Source organism: Perissodus microlepis, chromosome 6 (genome assembly GCF_051167445.1).
Source record: "Perissodus microlepis isolate ML-2025 ecotype Zambia chromosome 6, ASM5116744v1, whole genome shotgun sequence".
Lineage (NCBI taxonomy): Eukaryota > Metazoa > Chordata > Actinopteri > Cichliformes > Cichlidae > Perissodus > Perissodus microlepis.
This window is the reverse complement of record NC_140466.1, coordinates 29,327,050-29,347,789: the sequence shown is the minus strand read 5'-3', so window position 1 is coordinate 29,347,789 and position 20,740 is coordinate 29,327,050. Positions and strand designations below refer to the sequence as shown.

Sequence of the window (20,740 nt, the reverse complement as noted above, 5' to 3'; positions counted from 1 at the left end):
AGTCTGTACATGAGTGTGTATTCTGCTGCACACCCTGCACAATGCACAAATAGAGTAAAAGAAATCATTTCCAACAAAACACTAATTTGATTCATGCGATGCATTTTTAAGCTCATTCTAGTTACCTTGATTAACAAGCTGTCTTCATAAACTGTGTCGGTGCAACAGGCACACATAGAAGCTAATAAGTGCTAAGCATTAAACTAATATGACACTAGTATTTCATTCCCTGAAAATGAAGCACAAACTTCTGCACCACACAGAGATTTTATTAATCCAACCATAAATTCTGCTGATGGTACAATTTAAGAAAAAAAAAGTATCATTTTGAGAATAAAGTCAAAATTTAAAGAAAAAAGTCAAAATGTGGAGATTACACTTGTTCTTTCAAGACAAACTGCCACAGTTGCTGTACCCTATTAGTGAAATTGTATTTCAGAATTGGCTTTAATAATGAGGAAGGAAATAATTTCTGTTTTAGCACATAAACACGGTGTGGTGATAAATTAAAAAGATTGTGCATGAAGATTCACCTGGTCAGATGGATAAACCACACAAACTTGGAAGAGTGGATTGTACAAAATGAAATGGATGGTAAAGGGCAGATGAAAGGTTTTCAGTGGTCACAGCCTCGTGCTATAAAGAGGATGCTCTAGATTAAATATGAATCCTGACTTTATGGAAATCTATGAGAAAATGACCACTTGAATAGTGACCAAGGTAAGGAACCTTATTGTTGATGTGTCTCAATTACTACTCTCCTCAGTGCAACATAATGTTTGTTTGTTGCTGTCTGTCATGTTAGGTCTCATCGTATTCTCTACTCAAACTCCAGAAAGATTTAAATGTTACCTGTGGGTTGACTCTTCAAATGTGTGTGTGTGTGTGTGTTTATGTACCCACAAATATTTACTGTTGGTTCTGCAGTTTGTAAATATTTAATCTAAAGTCTGTATTCTCCAAAGGCAGATGTTTTTACCATTGCTATCTTTGCCCTGTTTGTTTCGCCTTGTTTCACCCCATCTCCTATCACTTCTCGTACGCAGTGTCCTTGGATTCCTCCCAGTTGCCTTTATTTGTTTCCCATTCTCAGAATCAGCTGTTTGTGAACAGGCCTGACCTCTTTCATGAGCTGTTTCCTGCAGTGAAAATAACAAAATATAACTGTTCCTTTTACATATTTAACCCTGGAGAACCCATGGGGTCAGAGCCGACCCCATTGGTTTACTAGGGAAACCATGGGGTCAAATTTGACCCCATGGGTTCTCCAGGGTTAAGTATGCATTACAACATGTTATCTTCTTTACTACTTTTAATTAGCATAGCATAAAATCCAAAGTAAGGTCCAAAGATAGTATTTTTATAACTAATTTGGCCATCGAAAACTATTCTATACAGGCGGAACATTTTAGAGGCTGATTTGGTTTGTTTTTATCAGACTGTATATAAAAGATGGACATGGATTTCAGGTCTGAAACATGAAACCACCGAAAATGTCCTAAATCTGCATTTTTTGTTTTTGTCCTTTGGATGTAGGTGGAGGGTTTACATTTTTCCTACACATTTCCTGTAGCTTCTCTCTGACAGGCTGAATTACTTGCTCATAGGGGGTCATATGATTGTTGGGTTTTTCTCTGTATCTATTATTGTACGATCTACTGCACAATATAAAGCGCCTTGAGGCAACTGTTGTTGTGATTTGGCGCTATATAAATAAAATTGAATTGAATTGAATTGTGTTAAATACACTTGAGAAATCAAAGAAAGTGATCCTTAATGTGTAGGTATTGCTATCAAGGGGCAATTAAAGTCTCTAGATTAGATTAGATTAGATTCTATAGAACTTTATTAATCCCTCGGATGGGTTCCTCCAGGAAATTCAGTTTCCAGTAGCAGAATATCGTTGCATGTTACAGAGTTAGAATATAAATATAAATAGAGGGGGATGTAAATGCATGTAAATGGTCCAGTCATCCACTTTCAGATTTGGCATGTCTGTGAATTACACAGACGTTTTCACCTGTGGTCTTCAGCAGGCTGAGACTATTTTCTCCAGTACCATCATCACAGTGATGTTAGGGAAACAGGTCAATAAAGTTCTGATGGTAACTTTGGTACAGGAACCAGACAGGATGTTTTGCACAACACCAGTTTTCACCCCAAGGTTTTGAGGACATGTTCTATTCAGCTGTCTGTGAACTTAAGCCCCATCTACAGCCTGACACTGAAGCAGGAGAAGAAACCAGTGCTGTGAAACTCATCCTGTTTCTTTATTTATTTTTTTTTAATTCTTTATTTCTAAAATATTACTTCACGAAGGTGATTACAGGCATTAATCAACACAATTTACAAGGGAAAAACAAAACAAAACGAAAGAGAAAAAAAAAGAGTAAGAGTAAAAAAAAAAAACAAAAAACAAAAAAAAAACCCAAAAAAAGCTTGTATCACACCAATTGACCACAGTCTTCAGCTGAGCAGCCCGAAAATAATTTTTTAGTGACGGCAACCCCCATCCTCCCGCCTTCTTATGTAGTTGTAAAGTTTTAAAACAAACCCTCGGCCGCTTCCCCCCCCATATAAACCGCGATATTATTTTATCCCATTCATTGAAACGGCTTGAATCAATAGATATTGGTAGTGTTTGGAATAAATATAATAATCTTGGCAGAATATTCATTTTAATAGATTCAACTCGTGAGTGTAGAGAAAGAGAGGGGATCATGTTCCATCGTCTAATATCACCCACTATTCTCCTTTGTAGGGAACCAAAATTCTCCTCAAATAGTTTAGTTAAATCCTTGGGAATAACAACTCCTAAATATTTCAATGATTGTGCTTGCCAACTCATTGGATATTGAACAACCAAGTGAGCAGGAGGGCTATAGTTATAACTGAGAATTTGAGTTTTAGACATATTAATTTTATAGCCAGAGAGTTTCCCAAATTTTTGGCATAGATTCATCAACGGAGGCAGGGAGTTAGTGGGCTGATCTAGGTATATCAATATGTCATCCGCATAACAAGCAAGCTTGTGTTCCTGTCCCGCAATGGTAATCCCCTTAATATCTTTATTTTGTCTAATTGATTGTGCCAAAGGTTCTAAATACAAAGCAAACAGAAGCGGGGACCAAGCACAGCCTTGTTTATTTCCTCTCTGCAGAACAAAGCTATTTGAGAGAGAACCATTAACTTTAATTCTTGCGGTGGGGTTAGTATATAATGCCCTCACCGTATCAACAATTCCCTTATGTAAGCCAAATTTATCCAAGACTTTGTATAGAAAGTCCCAATTTACGGAGTCGAAGGCTTTTTCTGCATCAATACTCATAAGCATGGCTGTACTCTTAGATGTCTGTATCTGATGTATTACATGAAGAGTTCTACGTATATTATCCTGGGTCTGTCGTCGTCTTATGAACCCCGTTTGGTCATTGCTAATCAGGTCGGGTAAAAATTCTTCCATTCTCCTGGCCATTATCGAAGTAAACAGTCTATAATCTATGTTAAGGACAGAAATGGGTCTATATGAGCCACACTCCATTTTGTCTTTCCCTTCTTTCGGGATAGCCGAGATGATAGCCTCCTTCCAACTCGGCGGGATTTGCGCTGTTTTTAACACCCAGTTAAAAGTAGTGAGTAATGTAGGGATCAAGTCCTGTTTGAATTCCCGATACCACTCCGCGGTGTAACCATCGGAGCCTGGTGACTTATTTGATTTCAACCTATTGATGGCATTCATAAGTTCAGCTTCCGTCACCTTATTAAGGCTTGGTAGGCATAAAGAATTCAGGAAATTGTCCATTTCATACTCAGCCCCCCCTGGGACTCCCGCATATAATGTTTTATAAAATGATTCAAAGGCGTTCTGTATCTTACTAGGATGAGTCATTATATTTCCCGTCTCTGGGTGTTTAATTTTAGTTACAGTATTCTCTGCTATCTTCTTCTTAAGTTTCCATGCTAAAATTTTCATTGATTGCGATCCCCCGTCATAATATTTCTGTTTCAAGTATAACAATTTTCTCTTTATCGTACTCATCCTGGTTTTTACACTGAAAAAGTCACAAGCACCTCAGTTTAGCAACTATCAACTGTTACATCACATCTGATGAAAGTTGAGTAATTTCTCCTTACTTTTGATTCGTAGCATTGTAATATAAACTGGATCACACAATGGTTCATGCATGATAATAAATTGGTACAATACAGTCATGACTCTACCCTAAATATGTTGTCAGAAACTGGGTGGGTATTAAAAGGTTAATAGGATTATAAATTGTATCAATAATGCAAAGTATTGTATCAACTATTGTAACTGGATCCCTTGGAAATGTTAAATCCAGAGTTAAAACGTTTTGTATTTACTAATTAGATTGTGTAAAACGTCATTCCGACTTTGTTTCAGTTTAGTTTTTATTGTTTGAAATGTTTTTGTTTTACTTTATTAGTTTCTGTGTTTATTTTGTTCTTTATCATTTATTATTTTATTAGTTTTATTATTGGATGAAGAGTTCAGTACAGCCATTACATCTTGAAAACAGTTGACTTGCAGTCTTTTATCTAAAGTCTCAATGAACACATTTATCAAAGCCTCATTAGGCAAGTTGTGATAAAATCCTTACCAAACTAACAGATGGTAAAACTACGAATATTCCCTATATTTATTTTATTTTATTTTGCTTTTTTAGTTCTCCAATCTTACAAAATTGTTTCAGTTAATTACATTTTCAGAAATGTCAAAAGTCTAGTCTAGTTCTTATTTTTATTTTAGTTAATTAATATGTTTTTTCACATTACAAGTTTATTCACATTAAAAAAAAATCATTATTATGATTACTGGTGGCCATTTTGAAAAGAAAACTTAAATGAAAGACCAATTAACTAGTGCAAATGAAAGAGCCAGTGTGACACACACACACACACACACACACACAGTGCAAGGACTTTTTAGTCTTAAGATGTTCACTGTTCATCGACCTGCAATTCCCTTTTTCTTTAAATTTAAGTATCTGAGAGGAAACAACTTTGAGACAGCAAAAATCACTTAAAAAAAATTCAATGAATGTAAATATCCTGAGTGACGCAAGCGTTAATTTGAATGCTGCTGTTGGACTTTAACACCTGTGGCAGACTTTAAATTCTGTCGCTGCTGCAGTTCACGAACAGAATTTCACTTTGCATTTGGATGCGTTTTTCATAACAGCTTGCCAGTTCATGAGAATGTGAGTACTAATTACATTTATTTAAGTTATTTATTAGCACACATAACCTCATTCTGAGTGGTTCTCTGGCAAGTGGAAGGATATTAACAAAATAAAGGGATTTTGCCTTCCAGTAGAACTGCTAACAAGCTGGATCTGGAATTTGGGTGCGCTTCAGGTTTGGTGGTGGGTTGTTGGATCCACTGCCAGTAGTCTAGTGGATCACTCCTCAGGCAAATCCTTCGCTCCACACTCAGCCGAGTCTACTACACTTGATCTGTCGGCCAGCACTGCAAATTTACCTCTCAGCCAATCATATGCCAACTTGGCCTGACCTGGCTCCATGTCTTTGGGCCAACTGTTTTTGTTCTGGCACGCAATGTTAGGCTCACAACAGATAAAATGTTGTTATCTGTAGCTTTAGCTGAGAACAGTCTGAACCGATTACAACAGCATGACTCTTAGTGAAAGACTCAGGGTTTCAAATGGACCTGCCAGGAGTCCAGACTTATCACCCAAAGCAATGAAAAAAATGGCCGAGGAGATGCCAAACTATCTGGCAGCAGAAACCCTTTCAGAAAATATGACAAAACCAACTAGTGAACAAAAAATATTTGGATTTCAAAACCCAAAAACAAAGAGTGTTATTGAAAGATGAGGTGATGCAACACAGTGGTGAATGTGCTGCTGTCCCTATTTTTTTTTTTTTTTTTTACAACAGAGAACACGTCGCCACTGCTCTAGAGTTCAGTAGTGGTGTGCTTTACACCACAGCTTCTGAGGCTTTGCATAGTGCTTGGTGATGTAAGACTTAGATGCAGCAACACAATGCTGCATGTGCTGTCCATAATTTTTTAACACGTGTTTCTGGCATGAAAATCAATTTTCTATTTTTTTTTTTTTTTTACATAAAACATTTCTCAATCTTTTAAATGTTGTACATTTACTATTGTCAGTTAAGCATAGAGTTTAAATGGTATTCACTCTGCTTTCATTAAATTGTACACAGCTTCCCAGCTGTTTTGGAAATGGATTTGAACTATTGTTACAAATACAGTGAAAAGATTAAAAGATTTTTTCATATACAGGATAATATGTTTAAATTGAGCTTAAGCTTAGTTTGGTTTCAGCACACCCTTTTTCATCTATAACAGCTTCAACTCTTCTAGGAAGACTTTCCACCATGTTTGAAGTGCTTTTATGGTCATTTATATCCAATCTTCCAGAAATGCATTTGTCAGACACTGACTTGCAGTATCTGCTCTAATTCAACCCAAAGACGTTTTATCAGAAAATAATCCCACAAATTTCAACTTTAGTATATTTCATAGCTATGCATTTTTGGGTACACAACTAAAGTTACGAAATATGTGTTGCTGTATAAAAGAAAATATGGACCCAACTGAAAATCCTTCTCTTTCCCACCTTTCAGTCTGTGACTGCAGCCATGCTCTTCTTTTCAACCCCACCTCCTCTCTGCCTGATCCTCCTTCTGTCATACATCTCCCCTGTTCTCTCCTGTCAAACTGGGAACAACAGCGAGTGCAAGTCTGCTCCCTTTGTACCAGGTCACAACCTGGTGGGGGAGGGATTCGACTTGGTCACCTTGAGACGAAAAGGAGCCTATGTGGCTGATGTGAGGACCTACATGACTCCAAACGGCGACTGTACTCTCTGTACCAACCCCCTTCAAGGCAACAGGCTGCAGAAAGTAAAATAAATAATTCTGTGCAGTGAGTTAAACATGGCTTACACATAGCTTGTACTTATTAAAAATGGTATTCTGTCTTCTATTTTCAGGTGCCAGTCTCTGTAGTGGACTGGCGTGCATTCAGCCAGTGCAACACTCCGGTTGACAGCAGTGTACACGACAATGTTGGGTATAGTATTGTCCCATGTTATAATTACTAAAAGACTAACAGCCTTCATGTCTTTTATGTAACACAGACTTGTGCCTCACCATAAAAGCTGGCATCAAATTTGCCATGGACAAATAAAATAATATAACAATATTCTTCTGGATCCTAATTTGTCTTTAATATCTTTAATAAAGTGTAAAAGCTAAATGTCCCATTAACATCCTCTGTCAATTTATGAACAGAAAATTTGATAAACTGTTTGAAGAAATCAGTAGTGAAATTTAACAGAGATCCCTTCCTTTGCATTGTATCCACAGCTCACTGATGAAGGTATGAAACATATTACACCTATTATTGACATACAATTAATACTTTAGTCAATTAAATATTAAAACACAGCTTGCTGATTTTTTTTAATCTCCAGCATGGCACTAAAGAAAACATGAAATCTCAAATAATTCATATCTCAACATATTTAATTTCACCCAATGCTAAAAGGTATAATGTGTTCAATTAAAAATGCACTTTTCTTTCAATAATGTGATCAGGAATCCATGACAAATGAGATACAGCATCTGAACAAAGGAACCTAGAAAAAAAAGAAGTGATTATGTTACGTTCCCCTAATTGATGTAACTTATAATGTATGTAATGCAGGCTATGCTTGATCACGATGGCCTAAATTTGAATATAGTTCTGGGTGATCGCTTGTTTGTGGGAGGAACACGTTCCGAAGCATTCAAATTTGCTGTAGCAAGGGCTGAAGAGGATCGGTACACCTTCAGTGTACATGACATCACCTGCAAATATTATAGGTAGGCTCTGAAAATAAGTTCCTGTCAGTTAGTTTGTTTCAGTTAAGATAATGACCTAATTAGTCTCTTTGTGTCTAGTTTCCGTGTAGCAAGCAGACCACCTTTAAGCCCAGAGTTCAAGAGGGATGTGGACAATCTGCCAAGTCACTACAATTCCTCCACCAGCGATCAGTATGACAGACTGATAAAAACCTATGGTACACACTACATCCACAAGGTTAAGACACACACACACACACACACACACACACACACACACACACACACACACACACACTTTTTTTAAAGATAACAATATACCAAATTGCAGGTTTTCCTTGGGGGCCAACTAAGAAGAATCACAGCTGCACGAACCTGTTTGTCCGCCCTGAACAAGCTCAACTCACATGAGGTACTGTACATGAAGCAGATGTGCCTGCCCACAGACTGCACACACTCCACTTACACACATTACGTTACCACTGCCATGAAAGACCCGGTGCGCACAGATTTACAGTGATGGCAGTTTCATAAAAATCCTCTGTGTCTAGTCGATGATTAAACTAAATTGTTTAAATTACATTTAATCATTGTGGAATTTCACATCCAACAAATCCAACTATGAATAGTGGTGCACATTGAAAACAATGTAAGCTCAATAATGATTTTAGTTCTGTATGTAATTGTTCTTTGCCCTCAGTAACCTTATTAAAAAATCTTATTCTAAATAAAGTATAAGTAGATCAGTTAGGCTTGCAGTTAGATGATCTTTTCAAGACAAAATCTAATGTATTCTGTCATATAACATGCTAAGTATGATGAAGGAAAAAACATCTTCTGCTATAAAACAAGATAAACTGGATCAGATCAAAACGTAAATGTCTTTAATTTTCTGCACTGCTTTCTGACTGAAGAATTGTAAAATTTTATTATGTCTATAGTTAAATATCTACTATTTTACCAAAAATCTTCTTCTAGCTGCCAATGATAAGTGGTGGAGAAAACCATTATTTTAGGAAAAGCAGCAATAAAATACCGAAATATAGCTATTAAATATACATGGCATTTGTCTTTCTCTCTTTCAGTTTCACGCCTGTTTATCGAAGGGATTTTCGGTTGGCTTGGGGTAGGAAAAATTATATAGTGTTGAACAGTCTTGTATGAAGGTCCTACAAAACCAGGATTACACTACTAGGTATGGTGCTGGTCTCCATCAACACCACACTGAGGTGATAGGAGGCAATGATTGGTCAGGGGATTTTGCCCTCAATGTTGATGACTCTGTGGGCTTCAGAAACTGGCTGAACAGCTTGAAGAATCTCCCAGAGACTCTTTCGTACTCCCTTCTGGCACTGTATGAGCTGATGCCAACTGAGGCAAAAAAGGAAGGGGTAAAGACTGCCTTGATTGAGTACTTATTTAATAACATCGTGCTTTCCTTAGAAAAAAACCCAACTTGTCAGGACCCTGATAACCCGGATACAAAGTGCTGTCCTATAAAGGCTAGGAGGGGAAAACTGTTTGTGAACAAAATTCAAGCCTGGGATCTGTCGGGAGACACTTGGGGTACGTCTGACAGGTGAGTAAGCTGAGGTCAGGACCTGAAAGTTGATAGTATGTTTTTAAATTCTCAGAATACCAGGACATCTTGAGTTGTTTCCTTATCCCAAACCAGGATAATTAAATTCACAGTTTTTGTTCCTGCAGAAGGACTGGTCTGTATCCCACCTCAGTGGGCTCACATCTCATGTGCTACCCACTGCTTTGGCACAATGCTTTGCCCTAATAATATGCCCTAATAAATATAGGAAAGTACAAGGAGCATCACTTTGGTTCAGTTTCAAGAATTCAGCTACTTGAATCTGTCTCCCATGTGTGGCCACTTCCCTTGGGAATCATTGTTAAAATCATCTGTAATATATATAGGTACTGAGATTGTAGATTACATTTGTGTAACTATAGTCACCAGGGGCAATCCTGTACACTTTGTTAGGAACATTTGGGGCTAAAATAGATAAATGATCTACACAGCTTGAATTGGTAGTTATATCCAGTCTATGTAAGCTTGGTCAGTTTAACAAACATTTTATGAGGAGATGGCAGTTACAGTGAATTTACAGTGGTTGGACAGTGATTAGTAAGCAATAGAGCCACTATGACTGAGCTTGTGAGAGTGAGTGGATTTAAGAAAGTGGGTGACTGTTGCTGTTTGTCATGTACCTGCACAAGGAAAGTCAATGCACACTGTGTGCTACCACTTTCCTCTTCCAGTCTGGAAAGAGATAACTTTAATTTTGTCAGCAGTTCATGTAAAGTCAGGTTGTTGAACGAAGCAATTAAAAATGTTTACATGTACAGTCACTGCAGATTTCTGTGCACAAGTCTTAGCTGTGGATCGCTTGATGTGTTCATGTGTCCTTCAAGTACGCCAGTGTCTTTAAAGTGCAAAGGCATGCTGGTTACCTGAACTATACGTTTTCTGTTGGTGCACCAAAATGGCATTTTACCCAGTGATGTTGAGGTTCCCCATTCAAGGCGATTCAGTCTTAGGTATTGATTTGGTCATCTTACCCACTCATCATTGTCTGCACCAAAGCTTCTATCGCCACATGCAAACCCACATGGAAAAGATTTATATAAATCTTCTAAAGTTTGTATCGGTGTTGTGTGGAACTTGTATGAAAAGCATACAAGAGTGAAAACAGATATAAGATCCCTTAAAAAATCATATAAATGAAACTTGTATACTTACTAGAACAATATATGAAAGTGGCCACTTTCATGAGTAAATCACATAAGCCTTATATGATGTGATTCTAATTACAGTGTTCTATCGCCCACCTAAAGATAATGACTTTCCTACTTAATACTGGCTGTGTATCAAAAGATTTATTAGAATCGAGAGCATAAAGACTAGATGTGAACTTTCATTAAACAGAACTTTATTTAATGTGATGGATGTGTTTGGACAGAGGCAGCTCTTAAATGTTTGGTTCAATTTGGTAAAGGTCTTAAATTGTTTTCCACAGAAAGTCTTGTTCTGTATTTTGTTTTCATGTTTGTTAAAGCAGAAAATCCACTTTTGCATAAGTATGTGGTGGCCAAAGGCATCAGTCTTGACAGCACGCTTAGCCAACGCAGGGTTTTCAGTGCACAGTACTATCCAGAAATCTACCAGGGTCTTTTGAGCATATTCAACTTTTAGAAACCTATCTCAGGCGATCTCAATCAGGCTTTCCTGGTCAGCCACTGATAACAAAGTAGGCATGGCCTTGAATACGTGACACATCCAGTCATTTGACCCTTCCGTTTCTGGAAAGTATTGGCATAACTGCGCCACCAGCTCCTCAAGGTGCATGTTACAGTTGTGCTTCACACTGTGTAAGTAAGTAAGTAAGTAAAATTTATTTATATAGCGCTTTTCACAGATAAAAATCACAAAGTTCTTTACAACACAGGAAATGGGAATATAAAAACAATATAACAGTAAATAAAACAATGTAAAACAATAAAACTATAAAAACAGCATAAGAAGAAATTAATCAAATGCTTTTCTAAATAAAAATGTCTTCAGCTGTTTCTTAAAAGAATCAATGGAGTCCGTGCAGCGAAGAGACAGTGGGAGAGAATTCCACAACCGTGGTGCCACAGTCTGAAAGGCCCGATCACCACGAGTTTTAAAACGAGTGCGCGGCACCACCAGCAGTCTCTGATCTAATGACCTTAAAGCCCGAGAAGATGTATGTGGTTTCAGCAGGTCAGATAAATATTGAGGAGCCTGACCATGTAGGGCCCTAAAGGTTAGAACTAAAATTTTAAAATGAAACCTAAAATTTACAGGCAACCAGTGAAGGGAGGCCAAGACTGGAGTGATATGCGATCTTCTCTTGGTGCCTGTTAAGAGACGTGCTGCAGCATTCTGCACAGTCTGAAGACGATTTAAGGCTGATTTGTTAAAACAAGTAAAAAGGCCATTACAATAGTCTAAACGAGAAGAAATAAAAGCATGAATAATCATCTCAAGTTCAAGCTTTGATACCATTAGTCTGAGTTTAGAAATATTCCGTAAATGATAAAAACAGTTTCGGACCAGCTGCTTAGAATGCTGCTGGAGCGACATCGAGCTGTCAAATATGACACCGAGATTTCTAAGGCTTGATTTTACATAAGGGTCTAAGAAGCTGATATGCTGTCTAATTTCTGGGACCATGTGGTCTGGAGCAATAATTAGAGTTTCTGTTTTATCAGAGTTTAGTTGGAGAAAATTGTCATATAACCATTTGTTGATTTCTGTCAGGCAATTACTTAAATTAGACAATTTATAAAACTCAGACATTTTGAAGGAACAGTATAGTTGGATGTCGTCAGCATAGAGATGATAGGAGATATATTTATAGCGCTTAATAATTTGGCCTAGGGGAAATACATAAAGTAAAAAGAGAATTGGACCCAGGACAGATCCCTGAGGTACCCCACACGGCAAAACTGTTGATTCTGATGTGACATGATTCATGCAAACAGTAAAAGATCTCTCAGACAGATATGATATAAACCATTTTAAAACAACACCAGTAATCCCAAACAAGTTCTCGAGTCTGTTTATCATGATACTGTGATCTACAGTGTCAAAAGCAGAGCTGAGATCCAACAGGACCAGCACTGTATATTCTCCAGAGTCTGCTGCCATCAAGATATCACTAGATACTCTAAGTAAGGCCGTTTCAGTGGAATGCAATTTACGAAAACCAGACTGGAAAGTGTCCATAACAGCATTTTTAATCCAGGAAATAGTTAAGTTGTTCTAGTACTACTTTTTCTAAAATTTTCGATATAAAAGGCAATTTGGATATTGGCCTATAACTGTTAGGAAGAGATGGATCCAGCTGGGGTTTCTTTAATATTGGCTCAACAATAGCTTGTTTAAAGAAGCTGGGGACTGAGCCAGTATGAAGAGAAGTATTTATCATTTCCACAATACAGGGGCCAATTGAATCAAACACACTAGTGAAAAATGAAGATGGAAGGACATCAAGGGGGCTTGAAGTCTGTTTTATATGACAAAGCAGGCCTCTGATGTCTTGTAATGTAACAGGAGTAAAAGAGGACCAAGTATCAGAGGAGAGCAAGTTAAAAGTTTGATATTGAGAAGATGATGGAGAGATATTAGACCTGATGGCAATGACCTTATTTCTGAAATAGTTCATAAACTCATTGCATTCGGATGTTGAGTGAACTGGTGCACAAGGAGCATCAGGAGAAACAATACTCTTAATTGTTTTAAACAAGAATTTAGGATCTTTCTTTTTTGAAGCTATGAGGTGTGAAAAATACTCTGTTCTGGCATTTTTCCACATGTCATTTAGCAAGAGGATAGATTCTTAAAGGTGTAACTTATAAACCTCAAGCTTGGAAGCCTTCCACAAACGTTCTAGCTTGCGACAGTATCTCCTGAAATTACGAATGTTTTCATTTAACCAAGGATGAGATTTCAAACATAGGACAGTACTTTTTTTCAGAGGTGCCACTATGTCTAAAATAGAATTACACTGGTTATTAAAGGATGAGACAAGAGAGTCCAAATCATTGTAAGTCATTTCAGCGTCGAACATGGCAGAGAACCTTTTGCCGGCGTTCTGGTTTATGATTTGCCTTTCAATCGTTATTTTGGGAGCCAGGGGATCCAAATAAAACGACAAGTTAAAATATATGCAGCTATGGTCACTCACATGGACATTTTCCACACGAATATCATTTATATTTAAACCCAAGGAGAAAACAAGGTCCAATGTGTGACCCTTTACATGTGTAGGGCCAGAAACATGCAGCATAAAATTAAAAGACTCTGTGATAGTCATGAAGTCAGCAGCCATATTACAGGATGCATCATCAATATGAAGGTTAAAATCTCCCAACATTACCACCTTCTCTAATTTAATAATGGATGATAGGAGGTCGTTAAATTCAGTTAAAAAGACTCCGGCAGGGCCTGGAGGTCGGTAGATTAAAATACAATAAAAGGTGCGCAAAGAGCCGACCTTGATCATCTGAACTTCAAATGAAGTAAAAGAATCCGAGTTCATCAGTCTGCATGTGAATCTGTCCTGGTGCACAACAGCGAGACCTCCGCCACGTCCCGAAAGACGTGGAGTTCCGATGACGGAGCAGCCAGTCGAACAAATTTCCTTCAGATGTATATAATCCATGTTTTGTTGCCACGTCTCAGTTAAACACAAGAAGTTGAGAGATTCCTTTATAAAAAGATCGTTTAAAATAAACGATTTGTTTGTGACTGAGCGAGTGTTGAGCAGGGCAAACCTGATTGAAGACGTTTGGTTGGTGCAGTCAACAGCTGACTGCAGTGGCACTCGAATTAAACACCTGTGCGCACCTCTACACCTGTTACGCCGGGCGGGGACTTCAGGGCTAGCAGAAGCTAATATCCATAGTGGTACATCACCTCTGCCATCAAAACGGCGGTCGAAGGAGGGACGCCAAGTGAACATGGGGCCATCAGACCATAGATTCCGAGCTGGGAACTGAAGTGTAGCGTCGGCACCAGGTGACAGTAGATGAATTGGTCGTAGGCACCGGGATTCTTCCCACATCCAAGAAGCTAATCTTCGGTACCTTCTCAGTCGCACCTGGACACCGGCCCTGGTTCCCCTACTTCTTCTTTTCTTCGTGTTAAATCCCACCGATATGTACGGTAACATGCAGTCAGGTGAGGAACACAAAGGGTGGAGGGAAAAATTTCCTGTAACTGTCCCAGCTGTCACAGTAGCTCTCCATTGAATCTTTGATATACAACATCATGCCCCGATCATAAGTATTGGTGGCAGAGACAAAATCAAAACACAGGACGGTAAAAATAATATTGCAAGTGACAATAGCGGCCAGTATAAAACTATACCAGCGAGCTGTACTAGCGGCACAAGCGGCAAAGCCAAACACAGGCGCCATCTTGAGAAAGGAAATATCAAGGTTTTGTGAGTGTGAGATAATTTAAGCACAGAAAATCATGCAGCACGGGAAAGACTTCTGTGTTGTTTGTGTCCATGGAGTTCTTCCAAAGGTTTAACTTCTTTATCAGGGCCTCAACTTTATCCTGAACATTGAATATGGTTGCAGAAACACCTTGTAATCCGAGACTGAGCTCGTTCAGACAAGAAAATGTATAAGCCACAGATAAGCCAGGCACGTAAGGTACTCTTCATTATGCAAATGTTCAGGTAGCTCAGAGGGATGGTTACAGAAGAAAACTTTAAGTTCATCCCTCAGCTCAAAGAAATGGGTCAGCACTTTCTTGATAGCCAGTGAACCTCTCTGTGCAGTAATAAACTCTCATGTTCCCTGCTTATTTGTTGCATTGGAGCCTGGCTTTCACAAAGTTAACCATTTTTACAGTGGTGTCCAAAACATGTTTCAGATGGACGGGTATTCAAGGACTGCCTTTTATCACCTAAGAAGCATCGCTAAAATCATACAAGTTTTATAACTTGACACTCCAGAGGTTCTTGTCCATGCATTTGTGTCTTCACGCATTAATTATTGTAACGCTGTCCTTTCTGGGCTACCAAAGAAAAGTTATAGACGTTTACAGATGGTACAAAATGCAGCTGCTCACATTTTAACCAAAACTGGGAAATATGAGCACATTACTCCGGTACTGAAATCTTTTACTGGGTGCCTTGTCAGGTTTAAGCAGATTTTAAGGTGCTGCCAAACCATTTAAAGATTTTAAGGGGCTTTAAATGGTTTGGCACCCTCATATCTCTCTGAACTTGGCACCTCTATGTTTCTTCCCGTGCTGTCCAATCTCAAGACTCTGGCCTTCTAAAGTTTCCTAAAGCCAGGAGAAAAACTGTTGGGACCATGCTTTTTCTTTTTTCAAAGCTAAGTTAAAGACCCATTTGTTCACCCTATTCTACGTGTCATAATGCAGATGAACAACGGCTCAAACCATACAGCCAAAGCAACCCAGCAGTTTATTAAAGCAAAAAAGTGGAATATTCTTGAACGGCTAAGTCGGTCAAGTAATCTCAACCCAACTGAGCTTTTCACTTCAGACAGACTAAACTTTGGACACAAAGACCCACAAACAAACAGCAACTGAAGAGCATTAAAAAGAAGGAAATCCTGTATCTGGTGATGTCAACCAAGTATTAGAAACAAATATTTTATCTTCAGTTATTTAATTTGTCCACTTACTTTTGAGCCCCTGAAATGAAGGGACATGCTTTAGTTTCTCACATTTTTCTGCAATCTTTTTATTCAGATTCTGCATTTCAACTACATCTCAGTTGTTTCATTTAAAGTTTATTGTGGTAATGTACAGAACCAAAAATGGAAAAAAGCTGTCTTCTTCTAAATATTTATGGCTCTAACTGTACCTTGTTACCTTGCTGCTTAGCTGCTTCTTGATTGCTTTGGCAGATTTTTAAAAAATTTAGCCCAAAAGGGTTTGTTAGCTTTCTCTTTTCTTTATCGCCTGTTCTACTCTGCCCTCTTCATGCCTGTGAACTTCTTGCACAGGATGCTGCACAATGCTAAAAGCATTTCCTTCAAGCAGTAATATTTAATCAACTTGTCCTCTTTGTTTCTTTACTTCTTCACAGCTATGTTGTATTAAAGATTGATTCCGTCAGAGGCAGGACTGAAATGATCGAGTCAAACTACCCTACTTGGACTGGTGACTATTTGCTCGGCACGGTCAGTAAACTTTTTTAAGGAAGATTAAACCTGTTTTTATATTTTTATCCTATAATTATTTCTTTCTGTATATTTAATTGTCAAAAATATCTTATTGTCAGATGTCTGGGTCTATGACCCAGATATTTTAGTTTATTTTCTATTTGATTCGTTCTTTGGGTTTTAATGATTTAAGTTTTATACATTTTAGTCTTGAGTTTACTTCTTGTTGTGTCTCCAAGTTTATATTCATATTCTGGTTTATTTTGTTCTTGTCAACTAGGCCCCTTTTGTGTCTTTGTCTCTCATGAGAGTCTGTCATGTCATCTGTCTTTACGTCTTCCTCTGTGTGTGTGTGTTCAGGTCTCTCACTCTCAGCCTCGGTTTGGGATTTTCCGATTAAGATCAATTTTTAGCTTAAATAACACGATATTCATTAAATCCTGAATCAATTTTTAAATATAAATGTATTTTGCCAGAGACACATTTATATTACATTTATATTACATTCAAGAAAGAAACTATTTCAACAACCACCAAAACAGCTAAAACAGTGAGAGCAGGTAAACGGATTCTGCACAAAGATGTAAACACAAAGCTTGGACGCGACACATCAGAACCTGTCTTTTTCTCACCCAAAAGACTCGTCGTTGGGGCTGAAATCCAACGTCTTACAGATTCTGATCCTCCAGGATTTGTCACTCTCTGGCCGCTCTCTTACCAAAATTCACTGAACCAGCAGCAAAATAAGATGTGTTTCCTGTTTTATTTTGACAGTCACTCTTCCTGTGTTCAGTGTGAAGTGAGCTTTTGAGTCTTAAACTGTTTTGGGAACATTACAAAAATGGCTTTAAATACAGGAGAGCAGGGTGTGAAATACAGTCTGAAGTTCTTGCACTTCCTGCACCACTGAGGAATCAAGTGCAAAAACAGCAGTATTGTCATCATAGACTAGTTTTTTGGGGATGCCCATACCCAAATAATTTATAAACATAAAGAACAAAATCGGTTTAAAATGGAATCCTGTGGGCGCTTAAGAAATCAGATAAATGGTCTTTTTTATGACATCGACACACTGAATTGTATTCACAGGGAAAATTCTGAACCAAATAGCAGCCTTAGAATGAACACAAGCATTAATACGTTTATTCAGCAGCAATTAATGATCCACTGCATCCAGAACCTTAGACAGATCCACAGATAATATGGTACAATGCAATTCTGTGCTCAGAGCAGCTTTGTCTCTGTATCTGTGTTACCTATTTGTTTGCTGTACTGCACAAGGTTTTACTTTACAATGGGACAGCTATATTTTGGTATCACAATTCATCAAACAGACCTTCCAATTTGGTGTGTGTATGAGAGCATTCATGTTTAATTGTGCAACGAATATGCTTTCAAGAATCAGTGTGATTAAATATTTTGCCCTTTAGGTCTGCTCTTCTCACCATTTCTATAACCCCCAAATCTCAGCTGAATATTTAAAGTATGAGTAAATCACATCTTGTTTTCATTTTTTTTTTCTTATCAAGGTAAACACAGAGTCACTTTTGGAGGTCCAGATTTGGGACGAGGACCCATCCTATGATGATCTTTTAGTATCATGTCAGAAAGACCTGTGGGCGGGGAGCAACACATTTAGATGCTCATCCAGTGGAGGTCACTTTGCGCTTCATTATACTCTGATCTGCGACCGTCATCTGACAGGAGAGAAGTGTGAGCGCTATAAACCTTCACCATAGTTACAAATGCTGTAACTAATATCTGTATCAGATCTGTTGAACTTACAACGTAAAGGATCACATGAGTTTATTTACAGATGAGTGTATGTACTTGTTCTCTTAACACTGGGATATGATATGATTCAGGTTTACTTCATGTAATGTATATTTTTATCACTTAGTTATTCATTGATCAAATAAATCATGATTATAGTCATTCACTGACTAGCATTACATATAGTTGAAATAAAAAAAAGCACTTTCTAAATTTCAACATGTTAATTTTAAATATAGGTCTGTGAACACACATATCTAGTCAGATATTGTGTACTCTCATCGACTAGCTGTTCAAAAACTGTTAAATCCTTGTTGCACAATTTTTTGCTTAATCTTCTCATGTAAATAAAGTTATATTATGTTGGACTGACTGAAGTGCAATTGAAGTTTCCTAAACAGATATAGTGACTGTGGCTGTCACTCCATTAAATACATCCTCATGGGGAATTTTTGGAGCATTTGGTTTCGCTCTATAATGATCACACTGTACATAAAGAACCTACATATGGCTGTGACTATGAATTAGCACTACATATAAAATTAGGGGTCTAAGAAGCTATTTTTAATCATTTTTGACTCCAAAATCTAAGTTGATTAAGAAGTTAATCAATTTAGTATATTCAGTTTATTGTTATATAATGGGGGAAAGGAAACCATCCATCATTTATATCACATTTTATTCATATAAATGAAGTAATTTACTGAAATGTGCAAACATACATAAAAATATAGTATATAAGACTGAAACAGATTGCATATTTATGTTTGGGCTGTTTCTGGGGTTTCGGGGTACCTGAGGATATTTTAATTCTCATTCTAAAAAATAAAGCAATGGCTTATCAGACACTTTCCAGATGCTATTCCATGACTCCTGAATCAATGATGATCATTTTATGTGTTCATAATTCCCCAACACCACAGTGTGAATGCAGGCCCAAACTCTAACAAAAGAATTGCATAAATTGCTTTTGGAATTACAGCCACTTTTGTTTATAGTCCATTAGTTCAGAGATACAAATATAATTGGGCTATTGATTGAGAAACAATTTCAAGACCTTCTATTACTACATAAGACCTGGTTCATCATCATTCTATGATTAACAGCAATTACAATTAACCATGTAAACCATTTTTAATTGACTCCAAGTGTTGCATATGTATTCTGCAGTTTTCCACAGGAACTCCCAATATGAGGGCCAAAGATACAGTTAGGTCCATATATATTTGGACACTTAAGTCAGCTTTATTTGTACAACACATTTACAAGACATCAAGTGTCGGCTTAAGTGCTGAACAGAGGGAAAATGTAGTCAAAAAAAGAATAAAAATAAATGGCGTAAAAAGATACACATACATACATATATACATATACATATATATATATATATACATATATATATACATATATATATATACATATATATATATACATACATATATATATACATATATATATACATATATATATATACATACATGTATATATATGTAAAGATACACACATACACACCTACACACACACACACACACACACAGGTATGCACACGAACATGAATACATATATACATATACACATACAAAAATCATGCAATAAGATAAAAAAAACAAAAAAACAAGACAGAATAGACTCGGTTTCAATGTGATCAGAAACGGTTGGCTGACTCTGTTATTGGTCCATATATATTTGGAAACTGTTTTTACTTGTTTACTGAAACATATTCCTATTATAGTTGTATTAAGGAGAACAACATAATGCAAAGAGTCTCAGCTTTCATTTGAGGGTGTCCACATTCAAAGTGGATGAAGGGTTTAGGAGTTTCAGCTCGTTAAAGCAAGTGGTTTTGTCTATGTTTATTATCTGAAAAAACAACTGAAAAAAGGGGGTAATGTGATATTCACGAGTTGTTTTCTCGTGTGAAAAACTATGTTACCTAGTGGACACCAAAGGAACCAAAAATAATCTACAGAGAAGCAACGTAATGATTAGAGATGGCACGATATCATAAATTCGGATATCTGCCAATACCGATATGAATCCGATATAGTGTATTTTATAATCAATAAAACTGTGTTTTTTTAATATCTTGCTGCATTTTGTACAAGTTCTTACTCATGTTTTAAAAAACAAAACACTAAAGCTATTCTGTTACATAAAAAATGCACTGCACCCAAAATATTTCATAGTTCAGCAACACTGATCTATCTAATAAACTTAAACCTGCACCATCCTCCTTATTCTGGAATTTTAAAGAGTACTTAGCGGAAATATTAATGTTTTTTTTTTTTTTCACGTTGCAAGTTTATTTATTATTATTTTTATTATAATCATTATTATAATAAATGGCGGCGATTTTGAAAAGACAAGATCATGACGATCGTTTTCGTCAGATCATGTGTCCTATTCTTAAATGAAAGACCAG

General features: G+C 37.1%; 1 pseudogene across 1 annotated transcript; it reads left to right on the top strand.

The window, feature by feature from the left end:
• The first annotated feature begins 4,840 nt into the window (after positions 1-4,840).
• Positions 4,841-16,581, top strand: LOC146385887 (perforin-1-like; annotated as a pseudogene). Its single transcript, XR_014800419.1, has 9 exons — positions 4,841-5,222; positions 6,634-6,912; positions 7,002-7,081; positions 7,378-7,390; positions 7,718-7,875; positions 7,954-8,092; positions 8,186-8,266; positions 8,940-9,433; positions 16,470-16,581. The product of XR_014800419.1 is annotated as a perforin-1-like (transcript).
• Positions 16,582-20,740: the final 4,159 nt, after the last annotated feature.